Raw genomic sequence first — 17,398 nt, forward strand, 5'->3', positions numbered from 1 at the left:
TTGAGATAAAGATAGTTTACCAAGTAAAACAAAAGCCACACAAGCAAGCAAAGCAAAACAAAATGTTCATTCACTATTTTCCATTGGCTAGCAGATGCTCAGTCAGTTACAGGAAAACAGGACTCATTGCAGCTGTTTTGTGAGAAGACAAATATCATCATCGCGAATGTCTCCCCTTTCCTCGTTCTTTACCCCAGCTTTTATTGCTGAGCATCATGCCACATTGTATGGGATATTTTTTTGGTCAGGCTGCCTCAGATGTTCTGGCTGTGTCCCCTCCCAGTTATTTGTGCAGCCCAGGTTCCTCACTGGCCAGGCGTGTCAGTGTCAGAAGCTGAAAAGTCCTGGATTCCTTCTAAGCACTGCTCAGCAACAACTAAAACAACACAGTGCTATCAGTACTATTTTAATCAAAAATTCAAAACGTGGCATTCTACTCACCTCTGTAAAGAAAATTAACTCTAGCACAGCCAAAACCATGACGGATGTGCCCTTCCATGTTTGTTTACATCACTGTTTTCTTTAACACGTGCTGTTTTGGCTATTGGAAGCCTAGGGCTTCACAGCCTGATTTCAGGGGACAAAAATCCGAACAGGAGATGAAATAAAGCTAGGAGGTTTTCAGTGCTGAAAGAAGCTATTCTCCACATAGCTTAATAATCATCCTAGATTAGGGTCATTAAGCAGTATAAAACAGGTATTAGAAAATTAATTAAAAGAACACATACAGTAGCCATGCAAACACAAATGCCAAATGAAACCCTGTTGTAATCAGTAGAACTTAACTGATTTCATATGAGTTGTGCCTTACTTTTACTGCAGTTGAACTTATCCATTTAAGTGAGGGCTTAGAGTAATTTTGTGAAATCATTCTCATTAACACAATCTCAAATTGTGATAAAACAATGGCTTTATTTCTACTAAATTAAATAAATTCAACATCTGAATTGGCTATATCTTATGAACTTTAACTTTGATTAAGAAAGGAATGTCATTTTCTTACCAAAAGATCAGTATTGCTGTATGCACAACATGAAAAAACCATTCAGAAGGGCATCAAAGAATAATATTGTTCTCTGTCTCTTGTTAATACAGAATGTGGAATTCCAATTTGCATTTGCATCACTTGGCAAACCCACTGTAAAACAAACTCAACACCACCATTCCCCTATTTTAAAATATTTTGTCTAGTTGTATTACCAGAGATCTTTGTTAGAGATCTTAGCTTGAGGTCAAAGAGGCCATTGTATTGCCTGCATTCATAAGAGTGTAAATAATCTAACAGGACATAGAAGATTGACATGAGTTGAAGGTATCTCCTTTAGTCTTTGCCAGTTTTTTCTAAATTGAATGCAGATGTATTTAGAGGAATACTACTGATGACAGGGAGATCTCAAAATAAAGCTGTAAGAGTTACCTTTCCAGTGACTATTTTTAATGCATAGAGTGAGATAAATAATTGAAATGCATATCTCTTCAAACCTTTTGGCCTCTAGGAACAAATCCTACAAAATAAGTCATAACAAATGAACAATAGAAAGTACACCTTTGTCCAATTCCAAATCAGCCTTTAAAAAGCCATTGCCACCCTTTCTGTTCAGCAATAAGATCTGCCTTTCTCCCATCATGTCTGCATCATATGGTATGGTTTCCCCGGAGCCTTTCTAGCCAGTGATTTACTGATTTCTCAGAATTACCATTTTCCTTCTGTCCTAATGAATGTTCACATCAAGATGTTGTAAACTTTCTAAGAGCTAGTGAGTCTCACATGCCTTGTGTAAAGTGGAACTTGGTCATTCCACTTTTCCAAGCTGATCCAAGCTGAGCCTGAGTCTCATTTCTTCTATCAAAGATCTTTAATATGAAAGAACTCTTAGTTTGAAAGCAGTATTACATGTTGCTTACTTTCCATATGGTACTTTCCACTTTTCTGTTGAAAGTAAGGACATTTCTCTATTGTTTTAGAAAACACTTTGTGAACCACATTTGGCCCATTGGCCCATGTTTCACCCTTAAATAGAAAATATGAAACAAATGAAAATTGTTGATTTAACCAGGATCCAAAGCAATTGGGGTTTCTGCAACAAAAATATCAATACTTAAGAATGAATTCCTATGAGGCACAGAAATTCCAGATGTAACCAATATCAAAAGTAGGTGTGATGCTAATGGCCTTCTCCTTCTTTTCATGCCACTAGGTTTCAACTCGCTTAAACAGCATTTCTTAACAGCAGACAACATATAACCATACAGAAAAGAAGAATATGGGACTTCTCGTTTCCTCTGATGTAAAACATTTGCCTTAATGAATTATATATATATATATATATTTAACTTCAGAATGACTTGGGAACCAAATGAAAGGAAATTGGAAAAGTACATAGAGCACAAACTGTAGATGACTGCCCTTCAAACATCCACCTAGGGGGATTTTTCTTCTGAAAGGCCTGTAATTTCTTAATTTATTCTTACGCAAGAATGAATGAAAAAGGGACTATATCTCCTTATAAATGGACAAAAATTAAAACATTTTATTACTAGTCCTTCCTTGGAAATGAATCAGATTCACTTTCAGAGCGAAGGAAAAGCACTCAACTTACTTGACTCTGTTCTTTACAACTGTACCAATAGAGTATTCCGAAATATGAAATGTTCAGTGTTCACATTTTTCATCATCTTTGTTGCATGCACACCAGGCTAAATTATAGTCACTGGAATCAGATGAAACCTGCAGAGTTGCTTTTTCTTCTCTGCTGTGAAAGCCTTTATAAGGCAAACTCATAGCTCATAAATGTAGCTGACTATTTTCTCATTGCAACTAGTAAATGCTACTGGTGTTTTAAATTTAGAATGCTTCAAATCAACTGCTTTTAACGTCACTTGACTACTTACAAAACAAACTGTACCACAATATGAAGAAATAATTTTCATCAGTCTCTAGTATAACACTTGAAACACTTCTGGGAACCTTCAAAAGTCCAAATTTTCTGGGAGCCAAAACATGAAATCATGTTAGACATCAGAGTAGATTCAAACAAGTACAAAGAGAGTTAATAAGTTTTTCCTGAAATGGGAAGAAGCATTGTGCAGATAGATAAATCTTTCCCCCTGAGTTCTAGTGCTGTATATCATAGGGTTGAGATGAAGTTCAAAGTCAGACAAAGTTAATGTCTCTGACCTTCTCTTATCAAAACAAACACTAATGGTGAGTGTCATTAACAGCTCAATAACAATGAATGCTTTTCTTAGAGAAAAGCAGTTTGGGACCCTGCTCTTCCCTCTCTTCTGAGAGTGCGCTTGTTTCATTGCTGGAAGAGTACACTTAAAAGCAGCTCAGAAATTCAAAGATGCTGTTGTATTAGGGTGGTGATAGCAGCTCTATGGAAATGGAAGATGAAGAAAAAAGGATCTGGATCTCATCAGCCTTGCAGTTACTGAACCCAAAAACCAAGTTCTTGACTTGTGCTTCTACATCATGATGAACTACTAACTAGCTATCATTTGAGAGTGATTCCACTATCCATACTTTACCATGTGCTAAAAATATATATTTCTTTGTTGTGATTTTTTTTTCCAAGTCTGTGTAAAATTTTTAAGAAAGAATCTCAGAAAGTTCATCTAGTTCAACCTTATGTTGAAAGCAGGGTAAGCTCTAAGTTCAGACCAGGTCGCTCAGAATATTGCCTAGTTGGATTTTGAAAGTCTCTAAGGACGAAGATTACTTAAACTCCCATGCCAGTCTGTCCTGTTGTTGGAATGTCCACTTGGGGGAAACGCTTTTTCATGCATACAGACTGTGCCTTACAATGCCAATCTGCTGTCTTGGTCATGGATGTCCACATCTTATCTCTAATGCTTTTGCCTGGGTAAAGACCTCTGCTGTGCCAGAGGTAACTGGCCTAAATGGTGCTGGGGACTACGCCCGTGGTTCTTACCAGTGCCACACCGTTTTCAGTATGCAACCTCCTCCTACTCAGCTGTCTGCAGAAACCACTGTTGTAGGAGATGCACTGGAGGACCTGACAGCTACAACCAGCACTAGCTGAATGGCTGCTTGATGCTGTTGAATCAGGAAGCAGTTGAAGATAAAAGATGCGAAAAACTTGTTGACCAGATATAGTTGAGAGGTATTTAGAAACTGCTAGAGTTAACAGAAGAAAATCTGGAGTAGCTACCCTTTCCCAGTAATATGAGTCACTCCAATGTTCCCAGGAAACTTCACAGAAGTCCCTAAAAATCTTAGAAAATTTCCAGAAGATCTAAAGAAAGAGCATAGAAACTATCTTGCAAACCATTATGTCTGTTAGCTTGTTTGGCATCATTTAGTTGCTTTCTTTTAAGTTAGAGTCACATTCTCCTAGTAATGTTATTCTCCATTTTGGGCCTCTGATCTTTATTACAATTCAATCGTGAATTAGGGATTCTATAAAACCTCAAAATTACATGTTTAACATAATTCTCTCAAATCTGTTGTAAATATTTCAAGTTTCATCCTGTCTTTACATTTTCATAGGAAATTGGTATCTTTCAAAAGACCATTTCACTTTTATTGTCTCATAAGTACTTCTCATATCTCTTATCAAAATACAAAAAGCAAAACTAAAGAAATAAAGCAACAACAACATAACAAAACATAACAAAAGCAAACACAAAACCAACCTATCACAAAATCAAAAAAAAATTACTCTTTTCTGATTTACCCTTTTTTTTTTAAATTAATTTGCTCATCTATATGAAGCGATGAAATTCATGCTCAAATTTTCTGCTGTTTTCTGGGGAATTTTTATTGCATTGAAATACTTGAAATTAGGTATTAGTCATTTAATAACTCATCACTTCATCTCATTTTTTGAGAAACTGTTTCCTCCTTCATTTCCTTAGATGGTAGTCTGTGGGAAGCTCATGTTAGAATGTTTTTCCTGTAATACTGATCAAGTTAGCAACATAGAAAAGTTGTGTAGGTGAGAAATACACTGATCTAAGCAGATCTCTATCAAAACAATCAATTAAAAACCTCAATATTCACAAAATGCAACATTATTAAATTAAAACGTTTTCTGTTTAGTAAAAATAAATGAGATAGAAAAAAGAAGGGCATTCAGAGTAACAGATTTAAACTCCTGCTTGAAGCTACAAGAAGTAAATTACATTGCCAGGAGTCACAAAGAAGGTCAGTAACTGATCCAGAAATTGATGTTATATTTTCTTCTTCCAGTACAGTGACCTGGTCATTAGACCATATTGCCTTCAAAGTAAATATTTAGAAACTCTTTCAGGTTTAAATTTAATTTCCTTAAGCAAAGTTCATTTGGGGGTATTCAGGTCAAACATCACTTAGAAGGTTGTTTTACTCACAGAAATCTCATATGGAGAGAGATGAATACTCAAAATGTCAGAAAAAATACTACAGAATGTACACAGTTGTAATGCAAAACTAGTGCCAAGTTACTATACATCTTTTTATTTAAAAAGGAAATATGAATAGTTGATAATTACACAGTTCTACAGTTAGAACTTGGTTTGCAAATGACAGATGTTGAACACCTTTCCAAATTTTATTTTTTTGGCTTCTCTGTTCTTCAGAGTTCTAAAAAGGATGCTTGAGTCCAGGAGTGAAACATGAGCCTCTGCATTTGGTATGTGAAATTTTTCCTTTTTTAGTACTGGTATACACTGGAATTTTCAACTGTATTTTCAATTATAACAATGCTTAACTGACCATATAAAGAACTATATTATCAAGGAGATGTAAGAGCACACACACACACAAAAAAAGCTTTTGTCTAATCTCAATGAGTCCACAAGGCAAGCATTGCAATCACTGCACTGACGGGTTGAGAGGTTTTGTTTTATAATTTATGTACTGAAATAACTTAAGCACTCATGCATTCATTTGTTTTCATTAAGCTGGCTATGATAAGATTTCTAGAACACCATAGCAATGCCCAGAGTAGTGAAATGTGACACAATAACCAGAAGAATTTCTGGAAAATGTATGCCTAATATGACAAGTACACATAGCTTAGCAAATTATTAACCCCTTTGCTTCTTGTCTGTGCAGCCAGTGGTTTCTGCTGATGTGCTAGTGAGAATACTGATTTTATCAGTGCATCACTATGCTAATTACCTCATTTAAAAGAAATGTTATATTATGCCTGGCACAGCACTTCACCATCCATTCTGCTCAGCAGTAATTTCTTGTCAAAGCAAAGTTTTTGATACATGTAATTAACATTTCCTCCAATTATATGCAATTGTTCCTCATTTTCTACTAATTATTTTCTAGACTGTTGATGTATTTCCCTAAGTAACAGACAAAGCTGAGCTGCGTAAATTCTTTCATGATCCTTCCACGTGCCATTTTTTTTCACTCTTTTTAGCCATAGAATCACAGAATCACAGAATGGCCAGGGTTAGAAGGGACCTCAAGGATCATGAATCTCCAACTCCCCTGCAAGCCTGCAAATGCTCCACAATATATTAAATATATTAATACTTGTGCTTGACAGAAGATATATTTTAAACTTGTTTGGAAATTCAGGAAAAAATGTTTATTACAGTTGTCCATACTGCTGTTTTTCTATATTCTTCCTCTAAAGCCTCTTTTTCTAGATAGAATTTGGACATAATAATTGTTGATATGTTGGATGGCATTCAGTTCAAGATGATGGCATTTTTACTGCTTGTAGATGATCTGAGTGTTTAAGTTTACAGTGTAGTTGTCATGCTTTTATGATTTTTGGTTATCAGTATTCTACATCATAACATCACATAGTGCACTGGGAGTTAAAGTGTAAAGTGTTACCAGCCTGTAAACCATTGACAGTAGTCAAGAAAGATGTGGTCAATGCAGTCAGTAATATTGACAGAGTTACTCAAGCAACCTGCCAGGGTAGATGTCTGGTACAATATGAATGTCTTCATCTGTATTTCAGAAAGGCACAGCTTAACAGGAAGTCTGTGTTTGGGCAACAGAAAATCAGCCTTTGTGAGCCAAATAAGTTTCTAGGCTTCACAGACCCTTGGCTATCGTTTAATAGCTCAGGTAGTTCTCTGGATGCATATAACTAGTTGTTATAATCTTAAACTGATAACTTCTGATATCACAAGACAATTGATTTCTCTGCCATACTTTTTTTTTTTTTTTTTGAGAAGCAGAATGAAACTTGCCTTCTTTCCCAGGATGATTCAGAGCTCAGATCAAGGTAAAACTGCAGAAGAGCCATCATTTGGGAGTCATTATTTTGTTAAGGAATAAGGAAAAATATGGTGTGTTCCATAAACTTAAATTCTATTCCCTTTGACTCGTGCTTCTATATAGCCTATATCCCAGGTGAAATCCAGATCTTATGCTAATATTTTGTATAATATTTTTCTTTTAATCCATGTGGACAAGAATCAGTGAAAAAGTAAGTATTTCCCAGTCAGCAGTTAAAATCTAGTCCATTTCCTAGAACAGAAAAAAAATTTTAGAAGAAAAATTGACTTCGTTTTTTTTTTCACTTTCTTCTAAATTCTTTCTCATTCTCTATGTAACTTTCCTCATTAAATACAAGAACATTTCCCCACCTGTTATTCAGTCTGCTCAATAATCCTGATGTGGCTGCTTCTGTTGGCATATTTTGTTCTTAATTAGGTTGAAAGGTATTTTGATGTTTCATGGGCTCAATAATTGTGTCTGGACTATAATAATCTTGTATCACTTGTTTGATTGTTCTCTCTTTAGTTTTTCTGAGAGGACTTAAGAGTCTCAAAGTAAATCTTTTCATGTATTTTGCAGATGGCTCCATCCTCATTTCATTTTTCTTCTTACAAGCTTGCAGACAGATTAAATCCCTCTTCTTTCTTACTTTGTCCATTCCTCTCCTTGGTGTGGATCTTCTTGAAGACTTGACTTAGTAAGGCTTCATTAGTTTATGCTAATTTTTGCTGCATGACAGTTCATTGATTCATTTCCTTCACAGGAAATATGAATGCACACATATGTGGTTGTCTTAGTTATCTTGTGTGATAACTTGCTCTATTTGTCACCGTTTCTTATTTGAAATCTTGTTACTATGACAAGCTTGGGTTAATGCATTCTCATGTCCTAAGGCCTTTTATATTTGCAACATGTTTTTTGCTACTATGCTTGTTAGTATTGCTCATAACATTTATTTCTACATTTTGATAAGTAGTCGTACTGATGATCTGTTAGACATGGAAACAAATAATTAGGCAATAACCACAAGCAATGGAAATAAAAGAAATCTCATAAGTTGGCCTGCTTTTAGGGAAGTACAGCTCAGTTTTACAGCTGTGAATGTTAGGGCTGTTTTACAACATTTGCTGGCACATCCTAATTGTTCTGTGGCTAACACTGTACAGCTTTGTGTCATAAGAACCTTTAAATTCTGCCACGGGGTGAGTATGAGGAAATAATGATAGCAATCAAAAATGAGACTAATTAGTAAAATTTACCCTCTGAGCTTTCTGAGGCGCTAACTTGGAGTCTTCCCTTTGATAATTGCAGCTCATTGAAATCAAAGGACCTGTGGCAATTCAAAGGAGACGAGAATTGTTCTCATTGTTCTCAAACAATGGGATGAGAGTTCTTGACACTAGCATAAGCAAATATGCACTTCATTTCAGAAGAAAGAAAATTGCATGAAATTAGTTGTCCAACATCTACTCTTGCAAAGACAGACGATGTGTTAAAACTTCTTGTACAATCATGTAAATCATACTTGCAGAGCTACAGAGTAAGCAGCAGTTTTGGACAGCCTAAGCATAGATATAGTAATATAACTAATGATGATACTTTATACTGATTTAACACCTTTCATCACAAAGTACATTACCAAACACTAGTTATTTGAGGCTTACAACATGTCTGTAAAAGGCTGTTATACCATTGTACAGATTGCACACCGAGATTAAATGGCTTGGGTTAGGCCACACAGCGAGTGAGCAGCAGAGCCAAAAGGAGAGCGTGAGTGTTGGCTTCCAGCCCTATGCTCCAACTACCGGACTCCACTTCCTTCATACGGAATTCCCATATTGTTTCTCTGAGAGAGCTACTGAAATTTTTGGGCACATGATAATTTTTGTGTAATATCGAACCGGTTTTCTTTTTCTCTCCTAGCTTCTGTATGACACTGCATTAACAGTATGATTATATTTTTACCTTTTAGAAGTTGCTTGGGTCTCCTGGCTCTGGTGGCTGGTCTGGTGACATCATGGTGCTTCCATTCCCTGTCCTCAGTACAAAAATCACTGCTTTGTTCTGCTAGCTTCCGTTGTGGCCTCAGCATTACACCCTGAGCTCTGCTGTGTGAGTGGCTATACCATTTCATGCTTAAATAATTCCAGCTATATGCTAGATAATGTGAAACACATGTCTCCCAGGCAATGTAGGAAGCTTTCAGTCCTGCTGCTCCTGCTGTAGTTTCCCAGAGGCGGACGGTCAGGTAACAAGGCACAATCTCCCGAATGTGTTGTGCTGCCACGAGTGCATGTGCGTGCTCAGCAATGGAGGGACAGGGCAGGACAGGCATTGGTGTGGCACTGGTTCCCTTCCCTGGGAGTGGGACAACAGCGCACCCTGTGCTGCAGGCTGCTCTGCATGTGCTCACAGAGCAATAGAAAACAGTATCGGCCAAGCCAGAATGATGTTCATAAAATGAGGAAAAACCGAGAGGAACAAATTATTATTTTTTAAAACGGTAGGAAGTACCGGAAGAAAAGGGTCTTGCAAGTTGCCTCTTTGTGCTATAGAAACGGGGGTGTGACTGGATATCCAAACCACCTACACTAGGGAGATGCCACCCAATCGCTGTGTGCATGCTCTGGAGAACTCCTCCCCTCTGCCTCTGGCTCAGTGCAGACCTTCAGAGGAGCTGCCTGTTGTGGAGCATGCACTGTAACATATAAAAGCTGTTAGCAGTTCCTGTGGCCAGAAAGCTTCACAACTAGCAGAGTTTTGTTCTTTGGGAGTTTGTAACAAGAGACACTCCTTCACAAAGGTCCATATCATCACATAGGAGAGTGTTATATATACTGGGAGAACAATAGACTGTATTCATTGTGGTATAATCCAAAGGTAAGCTATTCAGCTCAATAAGCTTGCTTTGCATGCAGTTTTATTAATGCTCACTACACTTTGCTGTAGTTAAGATGTAAATGCTGTTTCTATGCTTTTTGTGTGTTCTTTTGCCTCCTAGCTTATCTGTATGACACTGTCAGAACAGCTCATGCATACAGTACAGGCACAACCTGGGATGGATGTTTTATTTTCAGTGCATAACATTTGTTAAGCTTTCTTGTAGTCTCCCCATTAAGGATTTATAGTGTGGTTTATGGACTGTCATGATTTCAGGAATATGACTAGCTCTGATCATGTTATTCAGAGTATAATGATGTTTAATTTGCTGTTTGTAGAAAAAGGGCATTATCATTTAATGATAATATGTTAGTGAAAGTTGCTCAGCAACCCCTATTCTGACTGGATTGTTTTTATAGCTGAGCTGACAGAATCGTTCTGACCACAGCCTGCCAATTAGCTTTGTCCCACTGTCCAGATGTACAGAATCACATCTTTGACATCTTCTCTTCTACAGATCTGTTTTCTACTGCCCTGACTTAAAGCAGAGTACTTCTGTGGCCTATCTTTCCGCTTTGGCCCCAAGATGACAGTAATAGCTGCAATCAGTTGTGCTTTCTTATTTTCCATTCTCTGTGAAACAAGTGCATTAGTGTTACCCAACTCCACTGACCTACTCCTGTCAAACAATAATTTCACTGACATTGAGACGGCTTTGGCAGCTCATCTGGATTCAGCAAAAATTCCCAAAGCCAGGCGGAAGCGCTACATTTCACAGAATGACATGATTGCCATTCTTGATTATCATAATCAAGTCAGAGGCAAAGTCTTCCCACCTGCTTCCAACATGGAATACATGGTAAGTGAACTTTGTTTACTTCAGAATGAAACAAACTCTGAGACACTGATTTCATTTTATTAAATGAGTTATGGAGATTTAATTAGGCAGACTAATGATTTTTTAACTCTTACTGCTTACTAAATTTTTCTTTCCTTGCATCTTTTGAAGTTGAACTAACTTTAGCATTTAGCAAAAGCTAAGTACTGAACTCTGAACCTCTTCCTAGCCCTGTTTTTTTTTTTCATTTCCATAAGTATTTCTCATGAAGCTTCTGAGACTTCAAGTAATGAAGTTGTGAATTAACTGCTTGTTGGCCTCAAGAGTGGTATATGATCATAACATATACGTGGTCCAACATTATCGTGACGTGACATTGCATGTGTTGTAAGTAGTAATCGTTAGCTGTTCCATTGCTTTGGTGGAGCACACTGGAATTCATTGCCCTGGTGTATGCAAAAAGGTAGCCAATGAACTCTTCTAGTTTCTATCACACACAGTACTTTCAGACACAATATGGTGAAGCTACTCTTGCAAAGCAATTCATCTAATGCACTATGTTTATCGTGCTCGTGTATTTTACCTATTGCATATTATTTGCATGAACCTAATATTAATATTCTTCCATCAGGTATAATGCTTATTTTAGATGTGTTTCTACCATGTAGAATTTAATGTGTTTGAAATATTATGTTTGTGACAGGCACCTTTTCCACTTATGGTGAATAATACATTATGTGAATTATCTGTTCCTTCAGATATGCTGTAAGTTACTCATCCACTGATTTCAGACATGGCAGTAATAACTGAAGCAGCATGTTTGCCATTTCATGTTCCAGCATTCAGTGTGCATACTCTGGAGTTCTAATGTTAAACATAGGTTTGCCAAGCAAAAAGTATTTTGCCTTCTCAGGTCTTCACACTGTCTTGAAAGCATAGACAAGTTGTGTCAGCATCATATCTTGCCCAAAGCCATAGAGCACCTCAGATGACAACAGATGCTTAACAGGTTTGAGAAGATATAACACTATCAGCATGATATAATGACAGAATAGTAATAATAACAACTTCTTTTTAGCAACTAATGACTAACAGTTTGAGCATATGTCTATCACAGATGTTACCTAAATCTGAACTCATTCATATAATCTGTTCATATAATCCAAACGGCACCTTAAAATGCTGATTGCACTCAGAACACTGCAGGATGTAGTTCTGTAACCGTATCATAGTCTGAGTTTGAAGTTTGTTAAGTAGAAAGGTTAGAGACAGAAAAAATAGAGAGGTCAGAAGTCAAGCTCAGTCATAATTTTTATTGCTGAGCCCTCCGTTGACATTTCCTTTGATTCTGCATAAATAAACTTTGTTGTAATGTCTGAGGGAATGGCAGCCTACCATGCCCTTCCTTGGCTTGTGTCTTTCAGAAATGTGCTCCTGCAGTTTGCTTAAGTGAAGACAGTACCCTGTTATACTCCCAAGAGTTTTATAAGTGCAGTGTTCTTAGCCTGGACAGTAAAAAAGAAATTTAAACAAAAAGAAAGATTCCTTGATTAAATTTACAGTTAACACACACAAATGCGGAAAATAGCAAAGGTTTCACCTATTTTGGTTGGGTGTTCTGTTGCAGCTTTGCTCTGCTATAAAACTGTACAAAGTTAGATACAGAATCAAGGCTAAGGTCATGCTCCTAACCAATTAGGTGTTATTCTTTTCCTTGCCCTTCTTACTATTGCTTTTGCCAGTACCAACCATCAATGGGATGTTCTTGTGTTCCTGGCACTATCAGCCCCTTGATGGTCACAAAAGAAAATTCTAAGGCTTTCTTTCACCTCTGGTTTCACAATAGTAGTTTGTTACTTCATGCAGCATCCTTCAGAGCACACCATCAAAGGTAATTATCTGGAATGCAATTCCAGTGTGGATCTCCAGATGGCAGCTAATCTTGGCTAGATTCTCTTTCAGAATTTAATCAATATTTGTCTGCATTTTGTAACTTTACAGATTGAAAAACCCGGAGAGCAATATCACACATAGGTATCTCTGCCATCTGGTTTGTAATGACAGCTGCTTTTATTTAACTTGTTGGCTTTTGTGGCTGCAAAAAAGTTTTGGTGGTTAAGTCTTGGAGATGGCATGGCATTATAAGACTAACAAGTCTGGGGAGCCATCTAAGTAAAACCTATTAGAACATACTCAGTTCATTCTTTAGTCTCCAATTTCAGTGTGTGGCACAGTTTCTGTTTTATCTTATGAGAACATAAGGTTGGTGCTGTTTAATATAAAAGAGGCTGTGTCACTCAGTACTAATTTCTATAAATAACAAGCATATTGTCATTACCCAGACAACATATGCTGTGTTGAAAAATTGTCACAGTGTGTGTTCTTGTCCTGAACACTACAGAAAAGTGAAGTGACAGTGATGAAAGTGGCCTTTCCCATTCAACTAACAGTGATGAAAAACAATGTCATGTTTTAGAGGGCTGGAGTTACCTGTAAGTGCAGTAGACTCTGGAAAATTCTTTTAAGTATACTGAAATTGAGATGGACTCTGCAGTTCAGAAACACATACATAAATGTTTTCTATAATTTTCTTTGGTCAAAGTCATAGCATGTTTCTTAAAAACTGTGTCTTAAAAAAAAGAGTGAGGAACTCTTTTTTTCTGATGAATGATTTGCATTCTCACTTTTATATATATCTGTTTTCTTCTTTTCTTCGTTGATAAGAGCATATGATTTAGCAGCATAGTTAGGGATAGTTTGAAGTCCTTGAGCATTATTCTGTCTGCCCATATCGTATTGAATGTTTGTGTGCTACAGGGCATTTGATGGGGTGCCACAAAAAATGACTTTAAGCGCACCCATTAGGCAAAACAAGTTTGATGAACATGGCAGTAACAGAAGCGAGGGAGCGTTTCACCTCTGTGTGGGAGAGGTGGATGTGAATGCTGCTCCAGCATGCTCCTGTATGCAGTTACTGATGTAAGTAGCCAACTGGAGAGTCGAAAGTACTTATGAGAGGCATTCTTCAATTGCTGGTCCCTAGTGAAAGAAACAGGCATGTTTTAAGGCTGGAAGGCTGGATGTTCAAGACTGGATGTGGCTCTGGGCATCCTGGTCAAGTGGTTGGCGGCTCTGCCCACAGCAGGTGAGTTGAATCTAGATGATCTTTGAGATCCTTTTCAACCCAAACCGTTCTGATTCTATGGTTTTAGGCACTATGGGTCAGTAAGACTTTGGGTAACATTTCTCTTGGGATGTCACCACTCATTGAGTCAGATTTTTAAGTAAGTCCTTTTATTTCTGATGCTGGTAGTGCTGCGTCTTTAGTTTGAAGTTTTTCAGCAAGTACAAGTCTAAACTAAGTGAGTGGGGAAAAGAAAGAAAACAAAAAAGGAAACGTGAACTTCCAAACTTATGATGTTAAAGTAGTCACCTCTGATTTTTAGTATTGGTCTTTTCTATATTCTTCATTTCTCCTCATCCTAAGAATGTCATTCTGCAGTCTTGTGCTCTTAAGGCTAATGCAGAAAAAAGGCCAACACAAGCCTTTAGATCTGGCATATGTCAGAGGACAGTCATCCACTCAGTTTCACATAGTTTTTCTGAAGGAAGAAGAAATGTTCCATAAAACTCATGGTTCAGAAAAGCAAGGAATTTTCTTCAGTTCTTTTGTGTGAATGGTATGTCAATCTGCAAATCCAGGGGAAGTCTGTGGACAAGTAATCACTTTCTCTGAGTGCTAACTCGGTGGTATGGAGACCTGTGTTGCCTGCCTGGAACATTTCTGGTGCCTAGTAGGCCAGTGAAGATTTACACTATGTTGTCAGATGAAATTTGAGTTTTATAAAACATATCATTTAATATGCATTGCTACTATCTGTAGACTCTCAGTAGATACAGTAAAGAAATATTTGTGCTCATTTCCACTTGAGGCCAGCTTTTTTAAAAGGCAGTGTGCTCTTTTGATGTAATCCAAGTCCCTATATGCATGCAAAATCTGTTGTGAACAGGTACTTGTATATATGCATGCTTCTTACACTTTCGCATGCACCATGCAGAAGCAGTGAATCTGATAAAACTCCCCGTAAGATGGGAAAATCTAGTCTAGGTAAGAGTAATTTAAGTTGAGCTGAAAGCCTTACTGAAAGACAAGCTGCGAGTAGTTCACTGTTGACTTAAAAAGCCTTTCATTTGAGATTCTGCAAGGATGAGTCCCAAGCCCAGTACTGATCAACACAGTCATTAATATACCAGCAGTAGCATGCCAGAACTACAATAGATGGGGCCAGATTATACACTCAAAACATGAAGATAAATGTTTGTGGAATGCTGTCTGAAGAATTTTAAGGAATAGAGAAATATTCTAGGTAAACTTGAGCCTGCTTCTGTCTAGAAGATGGTCTGGTAGGGTTTCAAATCCTATTCATTCAGTGACTGCATGCGTACTTTTTTATATTTGGGAAAAATATGCCCCTTAGTGAATGTGTCATTTTGTAGTACTTAAAGTAGTAACAGATTCCCAGACTAACCAGAAACAAATCAGTTGTTTCATGGCAACATAAGACAGTTTCTCATGAGCTGGTGGCAGAGGAGTTGGAAGGGAATGGAGAATGAGGGAATGAGTTCGTTCATCTTCTAGTAAATCTCGTATAAAATAATGTGATAAAATGGACAAAGGTAATGAGAAGCTTTTTTCTAAACTGAAAGTAATTTGGCAACTGCCCACAGTGGGAGGGTTGGATCTAGATGATCTTTCAGGTCCCTTCCAACCTATAACAGTTGTGTTCCAAAAGAAACTCCTACAGTCCTGTGGTCTAAGACAAAGTCACAGGGGAAATCTGATTACTCATTAATGTCCAGAAGTGATTCACTTTGTTGAATGATAAATTGCCATTGTTTCCTGTCTACAAAGATCTGCAGGCAATAATCAGAAGTCAGTTCTGGGAAGCAAGAAAATAGTCCACTTAATGGTCATCAATAGAAATAGCTTCACAACTATTTCACTCCTAAATGTGAAAATTTTCACAAAATTTTCTTGCCGTCAAAGTGATCTTAAAAAAATGTTCCATCAATTTGCTGTAGGTAACAGGTAAGACAAACAGAAGTGTTTTCTAACTACTTCACGTTTTCCAAAGTTTTATTTAATACCTGAACACCTTTCACATGGACATGGAAAAAGTGAGTGAATTTGTTTTCATCTTATATTCAAATACATTTCTGATAAATAAACTTCTCAACTTGTTTGCTTGTTTTTTCTATTGTCAATTCTTACAAACCATTTTAAATCTTGAAGGACATTTTGTTCTTGAGTTGTTTGCTCTGGCTCATCTACATTGTCCCACTGAAACCATTCATGTTTATGAGGACTGCAAGACTAGTTCCTTCAAGATTTATGTCTGTTGAGTTGGATAGAATCTCTTAATTCATATAGTTTATCCCCACCCCTTTGCAGGGCTTCCTTCTGCATTAAATACATATGGTTTTCATCTTGTCTACTCCTGAACACATATAGTGATGCCGTCTCAGTCACATCTCTTGGCAAATATTTTACCTTAGGAATAGAAATGATTTCCAAATGTCTAACCTAAGTACTTCCCTCCAAAATTCAGATAATTAATCTTTTACATGTCCAGTATAATTTCTTTCCTTGCTTAATTTCAAACATTATTCTTCATATATTTACTGCCAGTTTTCTCGGCATTACTTAAATTGTATGTATATCCCATGTTCACATCTTACAATTCTTCTGCATATTTGCACAAATTATTGTTGCACTCCAATTGCAGCTCTCTTGTTATATCATTGTCAAAGCAGGTTAGACATGTATTTAAGTATGCATGTTTAAAGATATAAATGACATAATGCAATGAAGAATTAACCCTTCAAGTAACTGTTCCCTTAGTCCTATGTATGCAGTGAAGGTTGAAACAATGAGTCAAGGTACAAAGATCTTAATTTGCCATCATCATGCACAAAATAAATCTAAGCATAGTTTACTTCAATTATCTGTGAGGAGAAACACTTAGGACTTGGAGCTTCCCTGGTGTAATTCACCTATCCCAGTTTTCCATAGCTTTTAGCTTGCTCTATGCAGGGGTTTCACATATGTGATGAATATGATTGGGATGCAATAGGAAAATACACTCACTGGCTCCAGTTTCTCCCTCCTACCCCTTGAGCTTATATTTAAGCAGCTGAGTATGTTCCTTCTGTTTGGAATCAACGAACAGGAGTGTCTGAAGATCATGAATACCATGAATAGGATCCTTTCCAGAAAATTAAAAGAAAGCAAAAAGTATTGAGGTGATCCTCATGATTACAGTAAGGAGTTTTTGTCTATCTGACAACTTTGAAAGGACACAATCATTTTACACCATTCCCTGATTTTTCTCACAGCAGTTAAGCATGGTAACTGAAACTGAGCTGAAAGAATGCAAGAGTAGCTGGAGTTGGATTTCTACTAATTTTGGTAAAATAGA

The sequence above is a fragment of the Meleagris gallopavo genome, chromosome 3 (genome assembly GCF_000146605.3).
Source record: "Meleagris gallopavo isolate NT-WF06-2002-E0010 breed Aviagen turkey brand Nicholas breeding stock chromosome 3, Turkey_5.1, whole genome shotgun sequence".
NCBI classification, from domain to species: domain Eukaryota; kingdom Metazoa; phylum Chordata; class Aves; order Galliformes; family Phasianidae; genus Meleagris; species Meleagris gallopavo.